At 49.9% G+C, this 19,180-nt stretch overlaps 1 long non-coding RNA gene across 1 annotated transcript in view; it reads left to right on the forward strand.

The window, feature by feature from the left end:
- Positions 1–9,531: 9,531 nt before the first annotated feature.
- LOC147575777 (uncharacterized) overlaps positions 9,532–19,180 on the forward strand; it is a 51,015-nt gene continuing 41,366 nt past the window's right edge. The window contains exon 1 of the long non-coding RNA XR_015241545.1: positions 9,532–10,091. This is a non-coding gene — a long non-coding RNA (uncharacterized LOC147575777). The remainder of the gene's footprint in view (positions 10,092–19,180) is intronic.

Below are 19,180 nucleotides of genomic sequence, written 5' to 3' on the forward strand. Positions count from 1 at the left end.
TAGGTACTTCTGCGAAAGGATTTTGCAAATAGAACTAGGGTTATTGGGGGCCAGGGTGGCTCAGTCGGTTAAGCATCGGGCTTCGGCTCAGGGCATGATCTCACAGTTTGTGAGTTCAAGCCCCACATTAGGCTCTAGGCTGACAGCTCAGAGCCTGGAGCCTGCTTCAGATTCTGTGTCTCCCTCGCTCTCTGCCCCTCCCCCACTCACACTCTGCCTGCCTCTCTCAAAAAATTAATAAAGTGTAAAAAAAAAAAAATTTTAAAGAACTAAGGTTATTAACTACCTTAAAACAGGGGATTCTTTATCCTGGACAATGCAGGTGGGCCCTTAGAGGAATGGGGGCACTTGGGTGGCCCAGTTGGTTGAGCATCTGACTTCGGCTCAGGTCATGATCTCACAGCTCGTGAGTTTGAGCCCCACATCGGGCTCTGTGCTCACAGCTCAGTGCCTGGAGGCTGCTTCGGATTCTGTGTCTCCCTCTCTGTCTGCCCCTAACCCACTCGCATTCTGTCTCTGTCTCTCTCAAAAAATAAATATTTTTTAAAAAATTAAAAAAAAAAAAAAAAACGAGGAATGCGGAAGAATCAACTAAGGCAAAAACAGAAAGCAGGCAAGATGATGCTGAAGGGTAGGAAGGACCCGCCTGGACATTGGTGTCTTTTTTTTTTTTTTTTAATTTTTTTTATTTTTCAACGTTTATTTTATTTTTGGGACAGAGAGAGACAGAGCATGAACGGGGGAGGGGCAGAGAGAGAGGGAGACACAGAATTGGAAACAGGCTCCAGGCTCTGAGCCATCAGCCCAGAGCCTGACGCGGGGCTCGAACTCACAGACCGTGAGATCGTGACCTGGCTGAAGTTGGACGCTTAACCGACTGCGCCACCCAGGCGCCCCGACATTGGTGTCTTAATGGAGGAAGGCAGTTATGAGCGAGAAGCAAGGTTACCTCCACAAGCTGAAAACAATTCCTGGCTGGAGATCAGCAAATTGGGACCTCGGTCCTACGACTACAAGCGACTGAGTCCTGCTATAACCTGAATGGGCCTGGAGGTGGGTTCTAACCCCAGAGCCTCCAGAAAGGGGTGGAGTCCTGCAGATGCCACAGTCACAGCCAGATGAGACCCTCAGCAGAGGACCCACCTGAGCCACGCTGTGCTAATCATCTCATCTACTCAGCTGTGAGACTTTCCACGGTGGTGTTTTGAGTCACAAAACGTGGGGCAATTTGTTACGGCAGCAACAGAAACCTAATACGCTGTTGCCGCTTGGGGTTATGCCAGATACTTTCCATTTGTCCGTCTGCTCTCCCCGTCCTGATCCGAACCCCAAGAGGCCAAACCACATGGATGACATAATGACTCCCTTGCCCCCTGGCCTCCTAGGAGGCAGAGGAGGGAAAGAAGAGAGCGAGAACAGATCTGTACCGCCCAGTCCCTCCCTGCTGGGTCTCCCTCCCAGGACCGGGTGTATCTCTTGACCAGAGGTCACAGCCCCTCTCCAGGTGTCCTCTCCCCACACCCCGCCAGTGGTCCCAAGAACCCCTTTCCTCCCCTAGTCAATCTGGGCATCAGGGAGGTAACAGTTCAGGCTGGTTCCCCACACCCCACCCGTAACGTGAAACCTCGCTCAAATTATCCTAATGCGAGCGCACCTGCCTATCGAGACCCTACCTGATACAGGAGTTCATAACACTGTGATCTCTACTTGTATGTTTGTAGTTTCGTTCCAAAGGGGGAAAAAAAAAGTTAAAATCTGTCTCCTGATCACCTCACATACACTTGTGTCCAACTGGGACACATGTTACAGTGTAGCTAGTGGGTATGAATCATACAGATGTACCCAAAAAATGTACCCGAAAAGTCCAGTTTCTTTCATAGCTCGTTGTGATTTTCAGACTTGGAGCCCTGCGATGGCAGACCGCTCACTCGGGGAGAATTCCGGTTCTGTTCAGTGATTTCTCCGTCACGCTGGGTCCTTCCTTAGGGGTCTTCCCCCACCCAGACCCCAGTCTAAAGTCTCTGTGGCTCGTGGACCTGCTGCTGAGGACGCCCCCAGCCCAGCCCCCTCAGTCTTAGGCTGGCCTGGCACCCCCAGCGGAGGGGCCTGCGCTTGGCAGCTTGGCTTCGCGGGGTCTCTCTCTGTGGCTCTTGGAGTCTGGTCCCGTGGTCCTCCCGGTCCCTCACTCTGCAGCCTCGTCACCCCGCCGCTTGGCCTGCTTGGGCTGCTGCGACTCCCTTAGCCCTCTCTGCCGCAGGGGTGAGGTGCGCTCCGGGAGGGACAGGGCAGTGAGTGGGCCGGCCCTGCAGGGCTCCATGCCCCCACTTACCGGCTCAGTTCTCCCACCAGAGTGAGTGGGCCTGCCCGGTGGGCCTTCTTCCTTTTACCCCACGCCTCCCCCCTGCTCGGAACTTAAAGAAAATTCAACAACAACAACAACCAGAGTTAAGAGATGGAAGGGCCAAACGTCTTCAAGAACAGGCTCTGTGGTTGGTTTCTTGTTTGCTTGAAGGGTAGCTGGGAATAGCCCGGCCTAGGTGGCAGCCTGAGTGAGAAGGAAGGTTCCCCACCTGGGCAGGTCTTCTCAAAGGCAGTTCCAGAAGAGACCATTAGAGGGCAGGAAAAGCCTCTCCGTGCCTGCTTGGCTGGTGGGGGTGGGGTGGAGGTTGAGGCTCGCAGGGCTGAAGGCCCAGATAACTTCCCCAAAAGATGGTGCTCAAGCTTTCCCATGTTGTTGCTCTAGAACTTTCCCAATATTGGTTAGTTGCCTCATCTGCTGCCAAAGGAAATCTAAATGTCACAGTTTCTCCGTGTGCACAAGCCTGTGCAATTTAAATGCAGATCTCCACCCCCCCACCCCCCCACCCCACCCCCCCACACGTAGCCCTGGGGGGTTCCTCCCAAAGCCTTATCTGCCTCAAACATTTACAGATGACTGTGGGACCCAGTCAGGGCCATGCACTCAGCGTTGTGAAGTAGAATTGTACTTGTGAAGTAGAATTTATCTACCTGTTGCGCAAGTCAGGAAACTGAGGTCCAAAGTGAGGTAACTTGGCAAAGGTCAGTCAGCCACCAAATATCACAGCAGAACCCACGTCCGGATCTAGTTTGCTCTATAGGCCACACTGTACACATCCTTCCCACCAGCCTTTTTACATAATACTTTAAACAAACTTATTTTTACTGTATCTTACTTTTATGTCTTTGTGTTCAACACATTTTACATTTAGAAAATTAGAAAGTCAAGGTAAGGCACAAGAAAAAGAAATCACCAGAAAGCTCACCATTTAGCAATCACCCCATTCTTACATTGATCTCTTATCCCAGAAATGAAAACTCACTCACACACACAAAACCGGGTTGTATGTATTTTGTAAAATGTATGTAATAAAAAATGAGACCCTGCTAAATATACTTTTTGGGATTTTTGTTTTCTATTTAAATAAATGTGCATATGAACATCACTTTTAATGTCCGCATAGTATTATATTCTGTGAAAGGACCATCAACTCTCACAAACCCTCTTATTGAAAAACATTTAGGATGTTTCATTGTTTTTTTTTTTTAATTTTTTTTTCAATGTTTATTTATTTTTGGGACAGAGAGAGACAGAGCATGAACAGGGGAGGGGCAGAGAGAGAGGGAGACACAGAATCGGAAACAGGCTCCAGGTTCCGAGTCATCAGCCCAGAGCCTGACGCGGGGCTCGAACTCACAGACCGCGAGATCGTGACCTGGCTGAAGTCGGACGCTTAACCGACTGCGCCACCCAGGCGCTCCTCATTGTTTTTTTCTTTCTTTCTTCCTTCCTTTCTTCCTTCCTTCCTCCCTTCCTCCCTTCCTTCCATCCTTCCTTCCTGTGGTAAATAACAACACTCTTGTACTTAAAGTGACCTTACTTGGGGCGCCTGGGTGGCGCAGTCGGTTAAGCGTCCGACTTCAGCCAGGTCACGATCTCGCGGTCCGTGAGTTCGAGCCCCGCGTCAGGCTCTGGGCTGATGGCTCGGAGCCTGGAGCCTGTTTCTGATTCTGTGTCTCCCTCTCTCTCTCTGCCCCTTCCCCGTTCATGCTCTGTCTCTCTCTGTCCCAAAAATAAATAAACGTTGAAAAAAAAAAAAAAAGTGACCTTACTTATTTCTCTAGAATAAGACTTGCTATTATTAAAATGTTAAGGTGCACCTGGGAGGCTCAGTCCATTAAGCGTCTAACTTCAGCTCGGGTCATGATCTCATGGTCTGTGGGTTTGAGCCCCATGTCAGGCTCTGTGCTGATAGCTCAGAGCCTGGAGCCTGCTTCGGATTCTGTGTCTCCCTCTCTCTCCACCCCTCCCCAACTCACACTCTGAGTCTCTATCAAAAATAAATAAACATTAAAAAAAAAATAAAGCTAACTAGCCTTTTGTCATATATATGACAAATACTGTTAAAAGAAGATTTTAATCTATATGTAGTCAATTCCTGCCTGTTCTACTGCACCATGTGCATGTGAACTAGAATAAAAGCACTGGCCTACAAGTCACGAGCCGAATGTGTGCAAACTCCGCCCTGTGGCAGATGGTGTTTTTCAAGACGGCTGTGACACTGTCTCCCATCCCACGTATTCTTACGATTTTGTGTTGATGTGATGTTGGCGTTCCTCCCGAGAAGTAGGGCCTATGCTCCCTCTATTCGAATCAAAGGAAGCCCGTGACTATGAGGGCCTGCCGTGTGAAATCTGACGGTAATCTAGCAAAGTAAAACAGCTTCTCCTGGTCCCGTTGGACTCTGTCTCTAGGAGCCCAGCATCCGTGATGTGAGGAAGGCCAGGCCATATGGGAAGGTCATGTATACGTGTCTGGCCTGGTAGCCCCTGCTGAGGCCCCAGCCTACAGCAAGCATCAGCCACCAGATATTCAGGTGAGGAGACCTCCCAGGCGACTCCAGCCCGAGCCATTGTCTAACAGCAACCCCATGGCAGAGCCCAGTGGTCCTAGTCAACCCTCTGTTCGCAGTGTCAGCCCCGTTTTAAGTCAGAGCCTCTGAGTCTGGGATCAGGCAACAGTATTCTCTCTCTCTCTTTTTTTTAATGTTTGTTTACTTTTGAGAGACAGAGAGAGATAGAGCATGAATGGGGAGGAGCAGAGAAAGAGGGAGACACAGAATCCGAAGCAAGCTCCAGGCTCCGAGCTGTCAGCACAGAGCCCGGTGCGGGGCCCAAACCCACAAACCATGAGATCATGACCTGAGCTGAAGTCGGATGCTTAACTGAACAAGCCACCCAGGCGCCTAGGCATCAGTGTTCTCTTATGGCTCTTCATAACTGATTCCGATGTGCAGCAAGGTGAGAATCATTGAAGGAGTTTCTGGGGGAGAAAAAGAACCTGAGGAAATTCTGATAAAGATCTAGTTGCATCCATAGGTCAATTTGGAGAGAACGACCATCTAAATAACATCGAAGCTTCCAGTCCAGCAACATGGATTGTCTCTCCATTTGTTTAAGAAGAGCTACAATTCTGGAGCAACTTTTACACCCTGGTCCTTAGACTAAATCATGTATATAATCTGTATTTTACTGATATGTCATCTGGGCCCAGAGAGGTTAAGACACCTATCAAGGCCACACAGCCAGCATGCCAGAATTCTGAGCTTGATATGTCTCAGGCTATTTCCACTTCAATCTGTTGCCTTTTCCCTCTACTAAAGAGGCTGACAGGCCCCAGCCAGTTCTGGTTTAGGGCATTTCATTGGTATAATCAGCTGCCTTTAAAAAGAGATGAAGTATTGATGAAAACAAAAGGGAGATCAGGTGATCTGTAGTATCGTGGAAATATGTTGAAAATGCAGAGATTAAGTGAATAAGGAAGTCACAGAACACTGTGTCTCCTACCTACAACCTATTCTTCCGCAGTCAAGGATGTGTATTTACACTTGGGCAAGGCCTGGAAGGAGACACAAATTTTTCACCGTTGTAGATTATCCTCTACTGTGTTAAAATTTTTCTTAATGTTTATTTATTTTTGAGAGAGAACACATGAGTGAGTGAGCAGGGGAGGGGCAGAGAGAGAGAGAGAATCCAAAGCAGGCTCCAGACTCTCAGCTGTCAGCACAGAGGCCGACGCGGGGCTCGAACTCACAAACCGTGAGATCTATGACCTGAGCTGCAGTCAGACGCTTAACCGACTGAGCCACTCAGGCGGCCCATGTCTCTACTGTCTCTAGAATGCTTTACTGTATGGGGCTCCTGGGTGGCGTATTCGGTTAAGCGTCCAGCTCTTGGTTTCGGCTCAGGTCATGATCTCATGGTTTGTGGGTTCGAGCCCTGCATTGGGCTCTGTGCCGACAGCGAGAATCCTGCTTGGGATCTCTATCTCCCTCTCTCTCTGCCCCTCCCCTGTGCCCTCTCTCTTTGTCTCTCTCTCTCTCATAAATAAATAAACATTTTCCAAAAAGTGCTTTATTGTAAGCAAGCATTGTCTTTACAAGGAAAAGAATTTCTAGCTGAGAGAGATGGGGAAAGATTTTCCCCATGTTGCCAATTGCAGAACCTTGAAAATGGGAAGCTCCTTGGTTCTGCTTCACAGCTTAGTGCCCGTGAGTCCATCCTCCTGGGGTCACTGGTACGTGCTGTGCCCGGCGGGGGTGGGGGTGGGGGTGGAGGTGGGGAAGGTGCACACCCCAGGGAATGGGCCGTACCCTTTAGTCTGCGGGTGGCCTCTGAGGCACACACGAGCCACGTCCCCGATCTCCGGAGCCACTTCACCCATGGCTGATGTGGGTCTTGCAATAGTTCCTGTCTACAGTCGAAGGTAGCACGTGAAAGTGACAAAGAGGAAGAGGCGGCTGTGACAGCGAGAGAAGGGGTCTGGGCAGGGCCACCTGCTCTGCCCTCAGGGTCCCTGCAGACCTGGGGTAGGTGAGCCCGGCACTCTGCCTCTCCCTCTCCCTTCGGTCATCGCCCCCAGCCAACAGCCTTCCCCACCGCCACTGTCCCCAACTTTCCTTCATCGGGGCATTTCTGACCAGGCACTGAAATGACCCATTTCTGTGTCCACTTCCAAGACTGGCCTGTGAGTTTTGTGAAGACAAGAACTCTGTCTCTCTCTCTTTTTTTTAAGTTTATTTATTTATTTTGAGAGACAGAGAAAGTGAGCAGGGAAGGGGCAGAGACAGAGGGAGAGAGAATCCCAAGCAGGCTCCGCGCTGTCAGTGTAGAGCCCGATGTGGGACTCAAACCCATGACCCATGAGATCATGACCTGAGCTGAAACCAAGAGTTGGGCGCTTAACCGACGGAGCCACCCAGGCGTCCCTAGGAGGCAGCTTTAATAAGCAAAGGGAACTTGCATACGAGGCTCATCTTGGGTGGCTGCAAGACAAATGGATTCCCCACCCTTGCCGCCACATCTTAAGTTTATGTATAGAGAGCCCGTAACTGGGTTAAGTATACCTTGCAGGTGTTCTCAACGACACATCATTATCTCAAGGCTGTATCCTTGGAGGAGACTGTAGAAGCAGGAAAGGCGAGCTAGACCCACATTCCAAGGACAGGAGAGGGCGAGAAGCCTCTGATGGCCTGGGGCCAGCTCTTGGGTCAACTGGCGGTCACATCTTTTTGATGACTTTCGCCAGCAGGCAGGCACCATGGCCCTAAGTATAAGCAGATGGGCGTGCTCGTGGGCAGATGAGACTTCCTGCCCAGAGGTAAGCTGACATGTTATTTTAGGACAAATGATTCTATTTAATGAATATAAATATTTTATACGTCACCTCTTTCCAAAAAGAAATGGAGACAGCTGCCCATTTCTTAAGGGAAATTGGGTTTTGTATGTTAGGGAGCTCTGTGTTCCGGAAGTTTTGTAACCATTTGCATATTAGGTTCCCTTGACCCTGGCCTGAAAGGGAAAGTGGGAAATGAAACAGAATAGCCTTAGGCGAAGCAGACTGTCTCAGGAAAGCCTGAGGTGCCTGAGGGTTGGGGAAGAAAGGGCTGCGATGGGCTCTCCTCGGACCACCCACCCCCGTCCTGGGGGAAGGTCAGATCACTGAACTGTCCCCTTCAGAGCCCAGAAGCCGGCCACCCTGTGGAGAGTCCATCTTCTATGGCCACATTTTCACCTGGGTTTTATGATCATCCCAGCTAGGAGCTTAATTACTCCTTTCCTATTTTTATTTCCTTACCTCTTCCTGCCATTGACATACCCTGGCGATATAATTGAGGAATAATTCCTCTATTTCAAAAAGTTAGAATTTGTTGGTCACCCATTTGCTTTTTATAGTATTTACTTGCACATCTGGAGTTCAAGCAAAGATAAAACCTCCTTTCCCTGGGGCAGTGTGTCATAAGCTCAGTTTTTAGAGGTCTATTTTATTTTTCTTAAGGTTTATTTATATATTTTGAGAGAGTGTGTGCAAGCTGGGGAGAGGCAGAGAGAGAAAGAGAGAGAATCCCAAGCAGGCTCCGTGCTGTCAGAGCAGAGCCTGATGCCGGGCTGGAACCCATGAAACTGTGAGATCATGACCTGAGCCTAAACCAAGAGTCAGATGCTGAACTGACTGAGCCACCCAGTTGCCTCTCATTAGCTCATTATTCACAAGTTCTTTGAATATATAGAAGAATCAGGAATTTTAGCCTGGGTTTAGTTAGTGATTAGATTCCTTTGGCTGTATTATTTTCATATTATTCGTTTACTAGTCAAAGATCCACTCTGTGCCTAGAGATGGCTGACAAAACTTCACGGCTATTTTTAAGAATTCTTTTTATTGAGGGGCACCTGGGTGGTTCAGTCGGTTAAGTGTTCAACTTTGGCTCAGGTCATGATCTCACGGTTCATGGGTTCAAGCCCTGTGTTGGGCTCAGTGCTGACAGCCTGGAGCCTGGAGTCCGCTTCAGATTCTCTGTCTCACGCTCTCGTGGCCCCTCCCCTGCTTGCACTCTGTCTCTCCCTCAAAAATAAACACTAAAAATTTTTTTCAAATAAAAATTTAAAATTGCTTTATATTGAGATATAATTGACATACAGCATCATATTAGTTACAGGTGTACAACATAATGATTTGATATCTGTATGTATTGCAAAATGATCACCACAATAAAGTCTAGAAAACATCCATCACCACATGTAGACCACATACAGTTACACACTTTTTCCCTTGTGATGAGAACTTTTGAGATCTATTCTCTTAGCAACTTTCAAACATGCAATACAGTATTGTTAACTATGCAGTCACATTGCTGTGCATTACAAGGCCCACACTTATTTATTTTATAAGTGGAAGTTTGTGCCTTTGACCCCCTTCATCGCTTCACAGTTATTTTTGTCTGTTTATTGCAGGGGAGGTAGGGGCAGAGAGAGAGGGAGAGAAGGAATCCTAAGCAGGCTTCCCACTGGCTGTGGAGCCCTACACGGGGCTCAATCCCGCAAACTGTGAGATCATGACCTGAGCCGAAATCAAGAGCTGGACGGACCCTTAACTGACTGAGCCACCTAGCTCCCCTCCCCCACCCCTGCCGCCTTCAGTTATTAATTCCTAATAAAATGACTTTTACAGGAACATCAGAAGGCATCACACGCCTGGCTGCGCTGAGCAGGAGGAACGTAAGGCCTACAACTTTCCTCCCCATAGGTGTCCCCGGTGCACGTAGTGGAGAGCCTCAGTTGACATCGAACACACCCCCTAAGCGGGAGAACAACTGAATAGAAAGGCTGTTCACGAAGCTGGATCATCCTGGTCACGAGGCTTCGCCAGGACTGAGTAAATCCATCACTGGGATAATTCCACTCCTCCCTGATTGACTTCTGGTGAGGCAGTTTGTCTAGCAACCATGTGTCTTCACTTACAACCGACGGCCCTTCCCACGGGAAGGCAGCTGGCAGGGCGCGCCCGCAACGAGTGCGAACTTAACCTCACACACCAGGTTATCGCTGCAAAGGAGCGGACACATCGCTGCTGTTTTCCGCCGCCTCCCTTGCCTGGAGTTTTGTTCACCACACCCCTCGGTTCCGGAGCTGATCTCTGTAACCACTGCCTGCGCCTAGAGGGCAGTAGCGACAGCCCAGTTCCAGAAGGAGCGGGGCCCAGAAGCACACCGCGGGCGGCGGCGTAGAAACCGAAGGTGAGCCACGCCCTTCTGCTGATGTCTGGGGCCCGGGTCGCGGAATTACCGGGAATGACCAGAGGACCCATTAAAAGGGAGGGGCCGTGCCCCGGGGAAGAGGAGGAGCTTTAGGTGGGAGGACTCAATTTTAACCTGGTCACAGACGGCTTGGAGTCTCCAGCGTGGTCACGCTGCCATGAAATCTGGCGCAGGGCACCCTGTGTACCGCATTATGCACAGTGCTTCCCCCAAAGGACAAGTGGTGCAGGAATTCTCTGCAGACAGAAAACAGAACTAAACCTAGCATCACTTAGGGTGAAAGTCCAGACCACAAAAACCCCCGTGGTGCACCTCTGCATGTTACCAAATTAGCCCTGCCCACGAGGCATCCCGCGAGCTGGTCTGAACTCAGACTGACCTGGAGGTTCACAGGCTGGCGACCATCCTTACCCACATCAGTGACCGTTGTGCACTCGGCAAAACAAATAATAATTTGTCTGTGAGCAGACCTCCTCCATAATCTGAAAAACATCCTTATCAGGTCTTGGGACTGATTTCCGGTTTATGATACTTTTCCTTCACCCTCAGCTTGGCTTCATTTTCAGTCCCAACTGTGCAAAGACCCGTTCTCGGCTCCCCCTCGGCCCCTTGTGCTTTGCTCTTGCCCCATCATCACCCTCCCTCTGTTAGGGCTCTCGTGTCCTACCTCCTTGCCCTAACTTGGCCTCTCCTCCACCGGCCCTGAGGCATGTGCATGCATGTGTGTGAAGCTCTCCCGTGAGGTAGAAACCGGTAGACGGGACAGCAGTCATTCGTTCAATCAACAGATATTGATTAGACACTTCTATGTGTGTGGACTAGGGCTACAGCAGGGAAAAGACAAAATCCCTGTCTTCCCGGTAGGGGATGCACCGCTAAGCAGGCACTACTGAGAAGAGCAGGATGTTTGTTGCTGGGAGAGAACCAGGTGGGGCGGGGTGAGCCTCTCTGAAATGGGAAAGAAGCAGAGTATGCCTCAGGGTGGTCCAGCCACCCCCAAATACCTGTACTGGGAGAGGGCTCACGTCCTGCTCAATGCCCACATGCCTCAGGCTTCGTCCATGGGAACGTTACGCAAGCATCGTTTTCCCCCACAGGTATTGGGGTTTTGTGAGGATCAGATCTTTGATGGTCTCAACAGCCACCCGCGGGAGGAGGTTCTCTTCGTAAGGAGAGATGGTGAGGAGAGAGGGTGCATTTTTCCAGGCCATCACGGTCCGGAACTTAGGACAGTGGCTTTCCTCCAGTAGCCAAGCTGACTCCGAGGGTTGTGGGATCCGGGGAGTGCTGGGGTGCCTCGGCACTCGCCACTGTGAAAACCAAAGGAAGGCGGAACTGGGGGAGGGGATGGAGGGGACCTGGAAGGCACTTCACGTAGGCAGTGGTAGACACTAGAAATGCTGGTCAAGGTGTGAAGGGCAGGTACCTGAGGGTCATAGGACCACCAGAAGATGACATTCCCTGAGTGCTGATAGGGGGTCAGGCCCTCGTCACTGTGGCAGGAGAGAGTGTGGTGGGGCAGCCCCAGTTCAAATCCTCCTCCTGCTCATCTCCAGCTGTGTGTCCCCTCGTGAGTTACTTAGCCTCTCTGCGCCTCGTGTCACTCATCCGGAAAACACTTTTTAAAAATCGTTTTTTAAAGTTTATTTATTTATTTATTTTGAGAGAGAGAGAGAAAGAGAGCAAGAATGAGCTGGGAGGGGCAGAGAGAGAGAGAGAGAGCAGGACGGAGGATCAGAAGCAGGCTCTGTGCTGACCGCCGAGCGCCTGACGCAGGGCTCGAATTCACGAACTGTGAGATCATGACCTGAGCCGAAGTTGGATGCCACCAGGCAACTCCGGAAAACACTGTTTCGTGACACCTACTTTAGGGGATTGTAGAGATGATGTTTGGAAGGGAATGGGTGCATTGAAGGCATTTCATAAATAACCCAATGCACACAGCAAGTCTGGGAGGTTTATTACCGAACAGAAATTTTAGAGATATTCCAGTTCAGTGATTCTCAAACTTTAGCCTGGATCAGAACTTCCCAAGGGACATGTTAAAACACAGATTTCTGGGCTCTACCCCCTCAGAGGTTCTGATTCAGTATATGTGGGTGGAGCCTGAGAATGTGCACGTCTTTTTTTTTTACTTTTTGAGAGAGAGAGAGAGAGAGTGTGTGTGTGTGTGCGTGAGTGGGGGGAGAGAGAGAGAGAATCTTAAGCAGGTGCCATGCTAAATGCAGAGCCCAACACGGGGTCCGATCCCATGACCCTGGGATCACGACCTGACCCGAAATCAAGAGTCCGACGCTCAACCAACGGAGCGATCCAGGTGCCCTGAGAATGTGCATTTCTAATGAGTCCCAGGTGACCTTGATGCTATTGGTCTGGGGACCCACTTTGAGAACCACTGTGCTAGTTTAGATTACTGATTTTAGGGATAAGAATCTTGAGACTCAGAGTGTGTGCGGCCTGCCTGCGGTCAATAGCATCTCAGCCATTCTGCTCCCGTCCGGGCCAAAGTTGGAGACAGAAAAGCAAAGTGCCAGGCACGCAGGGAGTGCCGGAATGCCAGAAGTCAGACTCCAGGCAGAAGGCCCCCGATGGTTCTAGCAAGAGGAATGAGGTTGAGAGAGACCAAAGGAAGGAAACTGGCCTCGGTGCAGGCCCGAGCCGCAACAGCCCAAGTCTTGGGGCTCAGGAAGTGTATGTGAGGGTGAAGTGTGGTGTGTGTGGGTGTGTGAGAGTGGGTGAGTGTGCGTTTGAGTGCGAGTCTGTGCAAGAACGGGTACGAGTGTTTGTGTTTGAGATAAGTGTGAGCATGTCTGCATGGGTGAGTATGTGAGAGTGTGATTTGTGTGTGCGTGTGTCTATGTGTGTGGGGGGGTGTATAAGGATATATGTGTGAGTGAGCGTGTTTGATGTGTGTCTGTGTAGATGGTGCATGAGTATATGAGTCTGTGTGTGTGTGTGCGAGGCTGAGTGTGTGAAAGTGTTCCTACGTGAGCGTGAGAGTGTGTGAATGTGTGGGAGTGGGTGCGTTAGTCTGCCTGAGCTTCCGCAAAGTACCGCAGACTGGGCAGCTTACACAATACGAGTTAATTTTCTCACGGATCTGGAGGCTACAGGTCAGAGACCAAGGTGTTGGCCATGTAGGGGAGGAAATAGTTTCCTTCTACCCTTCTAGGTTCTTAGTTCCGATAATTAAATTGACATAAGATAGATCGACAGGGGGAAAATCTATTTTAATTTTGTACGTGCAGGAACCCCATAAAAACATGGGACCCAAAGGCAGTCGGGCAACTGAGGCTTACGTGCCATCCTATGGGGCTTCAAAGGGGAGGGGGCGATTCACAGCACAGGACCATGAGAAAGAGCAGATGTTTGGCAGTCAGACGTTTGTCCTGCCACACAGGTAAGTCTTTCAGATAAGAAAGTTATCTCCGGCCGTTGTTCTTGTTCTAGCTCAGGCCCCTTTTTCACTTCTTCCAGGCAGTTCAGGGAGAGAGAAAATTTTTTCTCCGAATGTGCTAGGTCTTCATTGCCTTCAGCTCAACATAATCAAAAAGTGGCACATCTGGGGTGGCATATTCTGGTCCCCTTCGGCAAGTTTGGCGTCTCCCGAGGCCAATCTCCGTGGCTTAACGGTGGCTGTGTTCCCGCTGTGTCTCCACGTGGTTGTCCCACTGTGTGTCTGTGTCCCAACCTCCCTTTATCATAAGGACGCCAGTCATAGGGATTAATGCCCACTCTGATGACCTCATTGAACCTTAAGTACCTCTCGAAAGGCCCCGTGTCCAACCACAGTCACATGCTGAGCTCCCGGGAGTTAAGACTTCAACGTATGAATATCAGGGGGATAAAGTTCAGCCCGTGACAACGTGTGAGTGCACACACACACACACACACACACACACACGTGCGCCTTACGGAAAGTTCCAGCTGCCTGTCCGGCAAGAGCGCCGGCGTGTCCGAAATCTGACTTTCTTTCCTGCCTCATCCTCGTGAGTTTACGGGGAGGCTGAAGAGTGCTGAGCCACCACGGGTGAGCGCGGTTCTTGTCGGGATGTGGGACGAGCTCCCCCCCCAAGCTCACGTGGTGTTTCGCCTGCGTGGAGGTGATGCCATCGTCCAAGCGCCGTCCTGTGACGGCGTCGCCCTTCGCAAGCCCACCCTTGCTGGTGCTCCCTGCACGAAAGAAAAGCAGTGCGGGCAGCAGCGTGGCAGCTCGGCCCACGCCAGCCGCCCCTGGCTCGCCTCTCTTCGCAGGAGCTCCCCTCATGCACTGTCATCCTCTGCTTGTCTCTGCGGCCAGATCCCATGACTTTTAGAGCTAGAAAAGACGTTTTCAAGACTCTAGTTAGTCAAGCTTGTTCTTTCGTAGTGAAAGAACTGTTTGTGGGCCTGAAGGGGGATGTGGCAATCGTTAATTTCAGGCCTTACGAAAGGCGTCTTTTCCATTTGGAACGGATTGTTACCTAATAGACAGTCCTTTATAGGAACTGAACAAAGACTCGCTGACACAATCCCAACTGTTGGCTGTTCTCAGGACAGCTGGACAATTATTTTGCTTCTGGATGCAGCACAGACAAAAGAAGGAACTTGAGTACACGTGGACTTTTGGTTTAACTGGATAAGCGCTGCGCGGTGAGCCACCAATAAAGGGTCTCGAGGAGGCTCTGGGCAGGATGGTCACGAGGGTGGAGGCACAGGCTTGCAGGTCAGCAAAGCCACAGGGCAGGAAGCATGGAGACTGTAGCCCAGGACCCACTCTACAACCGGCACTCGCTAAATGTTTGTTGCCCGAATGGCTGGTTGAGTAATGAAAAATACAACACGAAGGGAGGAAAGTTGTGTTCCAGGCAGGAAAGAGAAGGCTGGAGGTACTGGAGAGATGTTATCACAGGCTTCCTTCTGGAAGGGTTGCTAGGGTGGTGACATCACCTTTCACAAAAGCTTTTGGTCAGGATACAGGCCAGTCTGCCTAAAATTACCTATTGAGCGCCCATTGTATGCAGAACACTGGAAGGCATCTAAAAGACATGTTCTCAAGAATTTTGATTTCCTGCTTATCTGCTCTACTTAAAAACCATAATTGCAACTATAGACATGAGGTAGGGTTCTCCAGAGAAAGAGAGCCAGTAGGAGATTTATGGGTACATAGAAAGAGATTGTTGTTTTTTTTTTTTTTTTTTACAGCTTTGCTGATAGACAGTTTGATGTGGAGAACAAAGGCAAAAGAAATATAGAAAAAGATTTCATTTCCTTTGCAGCCATTGACAAGTACTTGAGAGAGGCAGAGTGACCTTCCTCCAGGAGCTCAACTGCCTTGATGTGAATACTTTGCTAGAGGCAAAAGGCAACCATAGCTTGACATTAGCCTGACCTCTCCAGGATCCTGTAGGTCCTCTTTAACATATAAAAATCCCTTTGGAAACTTCCTTTATGTCTACTTCCCCCGAAGATAAATGTTAGCAGTCATCTTCCAAACACGTGGCTCCACTGATATACATCTAAAGGGTCTCATGACTAATGGTTTACTAGACGGTAGTAAATAGCTCCTAAGGTCCTAGAAGCCTTGCTTCCAAATGCCTTGGAGACTCCACTATCGCTAACCCCCTCCCGACTTGAAAGTATAGAATCAGCCACCCCTCACAACCCCAAGGCAGCTTGTTCTGCCCACACGTCCTATCCCCATGCTTTAATAAAACCATCCTTTTTTGCACCGAAGACGTCTCAAGAATCCTTTCTTGAACGTTCACTCCCCGACCCCAACATTTCACATCCCAAAGGACATATAACACTGTAAGTTTAAGGTGTACAGCATGTTGATTTCAGAAGGAGATTCATTATGAGGGACTGGCTCGGAATTGTGGAGGCTGAGAAGCCCTACAGTCTGCTGTCTGCAAGCTGGAGAGGTCCAGAAAAGCCCATGGTGCCATCCCAGTCCAAACCCAAAGGCCTGAGAAACAGGGGAGCCAATGGTGTAAGTACCGGTCCAAGTGTGAAGACCTAAGAACCAGGAGAACTGATGGCCAAGGTCAGGAAAAGATGAGCACCCCAGCTCGAGAGGAGAGAGACCATTCATCCGTCCTCTGCCTTTGTGCTCTACATCAAGACTGAATGATGCCCACATGCCTTGGTGAGGCAATCTTTACTCAGTCTTCTGATTTACATGCTAATCTCTTTTGGAAACACCCTCAGAGGCACCCCAAGAACGATGTTTCACCAGCCCTCTGTTCATCCCTTAGCCTATAAGGCTAACACAAAATTAACCATCACAAGACCTAAGGAAAAAGACTGGACTGGACATCAAAAAACAATAGTAATTGATCGTATTGAGGTCATGGGATCATCGCTAACTTTCTTTTTTCGTCCTGACTTCCTGTGTTATTTTACCATCAAAATAGGTTTTTAAAAATGTGTGAAAGTTCTGCTGTTGTGACCTCTGCAGTCACTCTGCAGCCCTAATCTCAGTCTTGGAGGGTGGAGTGCTCAGTAACAGAGGGGGATGACTGCAGGAGGGGCAAACCCCAACCTTTCTTGGGGCAGAGTTGGCCTCTCCATGGGGCCACATCTGCACAGTGTCCTCTCCTGATTTTGCCCCAGTGACCTGAAAATCTGGCTTCGTTTTTTATTCCTATCATACTTTTCCACTCCTTCATTCACTCCTTCATTCAGCAGATCTTTATTAAGAACACTCTATGGGTGCACCTGGGTGGCTCAGTCGGTTGAGCGTCCAACTTCGGCTCAGGTCATGATCTCACGGTTCATGGGTGAGAGCCCTGCGTCCGGCTCTGTGCTGGCAGCTCAGAGCCTGGAGCCTGCTCCAGATTCTGTGTCTCCCTCTCTTTCTGGCCCTTCCCTGCTCGTGCTCTGTCTCTCAAAAATAAATAAACATTAAAAAATTAAAAAAAAAAAAAAAAGAACACTCTATGAACAATAAGCTATAGCAAGCCCTGGGCGTAACAGAATGAGAATCAGGCCCTGGGTTCCCAGCTTACAGAAGAGGTAGATATTTAAACAAATATGGGAACAGGAACAACAATGTGATATCAGAGCTCAGGGCCAGGAACCTGAGCAGCAAGAAAGGGAGGCTCCATGGAGGAGGTGATGCATTCGAGGTGAGCCTCAATAGAAAAGTCAGGAGGCAAATAGTCATAGAGACTTTCTTGGATGAAGGAACTCTGCCAGAAAGTCATGGAAGATTCAGCTCTCATTACCGTCATGGAGAGTAATGCATGTTGTTTGTAGGAAGGGGCTATGAGGACATGAGCCTGGGTCCAAGGATGCAGGGGCTGGGTGGGGGGAGAGGGGAGAGAAAGTAGGTGTGGTCAGCCTTTGAAGGGCCTGGTCTGCCCTGCAAAGGAGAAAGGACTTATCCTACAGGCAGTGGGTTGGTTGGATCTAAAAGCAGAGCGAGGACATAGCAACATTGGCTCTTTAGCAAGAGAATTCTGGTGGCCGTGAGAAGGGTAGGGAAGCCAGATCAAGGGCTAGAAGAGCAAGGAGAAGGCCGGTGGGGGAGGGGTAATGAAGGTCTGATCTAAGGACCCAGCAGTGGGTGTTGGTAAGCAACTGCATCACCGTGATTCTCCCATCAGTCAGGCGGGAGGGGAAGGGGGGCAGCCGGTAGGTCCAGGCGATCGGGAGCGGCCATCTCTCCTAGTGTGACCATACCCCCCCTGCCAGGAGACCCCCTTAGGTCCTCACAGACCCCTCTGTTTCTGCTGCTGACACTGTCCCTGCAGGGGCCTGGGCTGCCCTCCTGCCCTTGTGTCTGGAATGCATCCTCCAGGCTCAGCGCTGGGCTCACCTCTGCAAAGCCCACCAGGGAGGTTCCTTGAAGAGGGTTCTCCCTCCTCTCATTGCTGTGACATTGATCTCCACACTCCCCCGCCCTGGTTTTGCACTGTCTTTCACATGTTTTGAATATGTGTCACGTCTCAAAGTACAGATCAACCTCTTTGTGGGAAAGATGGCATGAGTTGAAGCCTTTCTGCACCTTCCAGGCACCATCTGGCGGCCTGATAAGACATCAATAGCTGATTGATGAGTGATGGATGGTCAATCAGCCATCAGGAGGTTTATCAGCAGCACCTGTCACTCTGCCGTCCTCAGTGTTATATTGGGGGTGGGAAGCGGGTCAGTAGTGAGAACAGGCCCTGGGCGGGAAGCCAGAAGTCTCGGCCACTTACCGTAAACTCACAACCTTGGGCCACTTAACCTCTCTGGATTTATTTCCTCATCAGTGAAAAAGCAAAAACAGATCTGAGATTGTTAACTCCTTTCCCCCTTTTATTGACAAGGGAACCGCCTTTCACATGTGTGCCTGTGATAGATGGGGGATAGATGGAAGTGAGTCTGCTTTGCACCAAGCCCTCGTTGCCCCTCCTCCTCTCTCCTCCCCTCACTCCTTCTCTTGGATCCGCAGCAGACTCAGAAAAACAACTGCAAACCCCCAGACTGGGTGGTTCCTTCAAAGGCAAACTCGCAAGACTCCAAGGCGTCCAGGCTCCAGGACGGAACAGACGACTGGTGGGACGGCTCCGAGGTCTGTGCGTGGCTAGTGTCTATCATCCGATGGCTGGGTCTAGGCTGAAGGCCGTGGTCAAGCCCATGCTAACTAATTATAGAGAAGCAGTTACTGCAAAATTTCCCGAGGAAACCAAAGCTAGGGTTTGGTTTCCACTTACATTGAGCAACTTCCTTCCAGGGCACTCAGCCTCCTCAACAAAGCATTCTCTTTCAACATAGGCGAGTCCGGTAACACACAAGGGTTGTGATTGTACGTTTGACATAAATATATACATGCACTTTCACAAGGAAGCTGGGCCCATGGTTATTCTCTCTCTCTCTGGTGGGGATGTTTACCTAAGTTTGATTGCTCACCTTAAAAATCTTAAGAACGTGGGCTAGGTTGAGGTCATAGTTCATGGGCAACGTGGAGGCAAGGGACGGTGAAAGATACAATGTTGGTTTAAACTAACGGGTGTTACATCGAGCCCCAGAGGACATTTCACATTTCACTGCGGCCACCTACAAATAATTTAAACCCACACTAAAGCGGTCCGAGGCTTTCA

The sequence above is a fragment of the Puma concolor genome, chromosome D2, assembly GCF_028749965.1.
Source record: "Puma concolor isolate L17-30 chromosome D2, mPumCon1.1.hap2, whole genome shotgun sequence".
Classification (NCBI taxonomy): domain Eukaryota; kingdom Metazoa; phylum Chordata; class Mammalia; order Carnivora; family Felidae; genus Puma; species Puma concolor.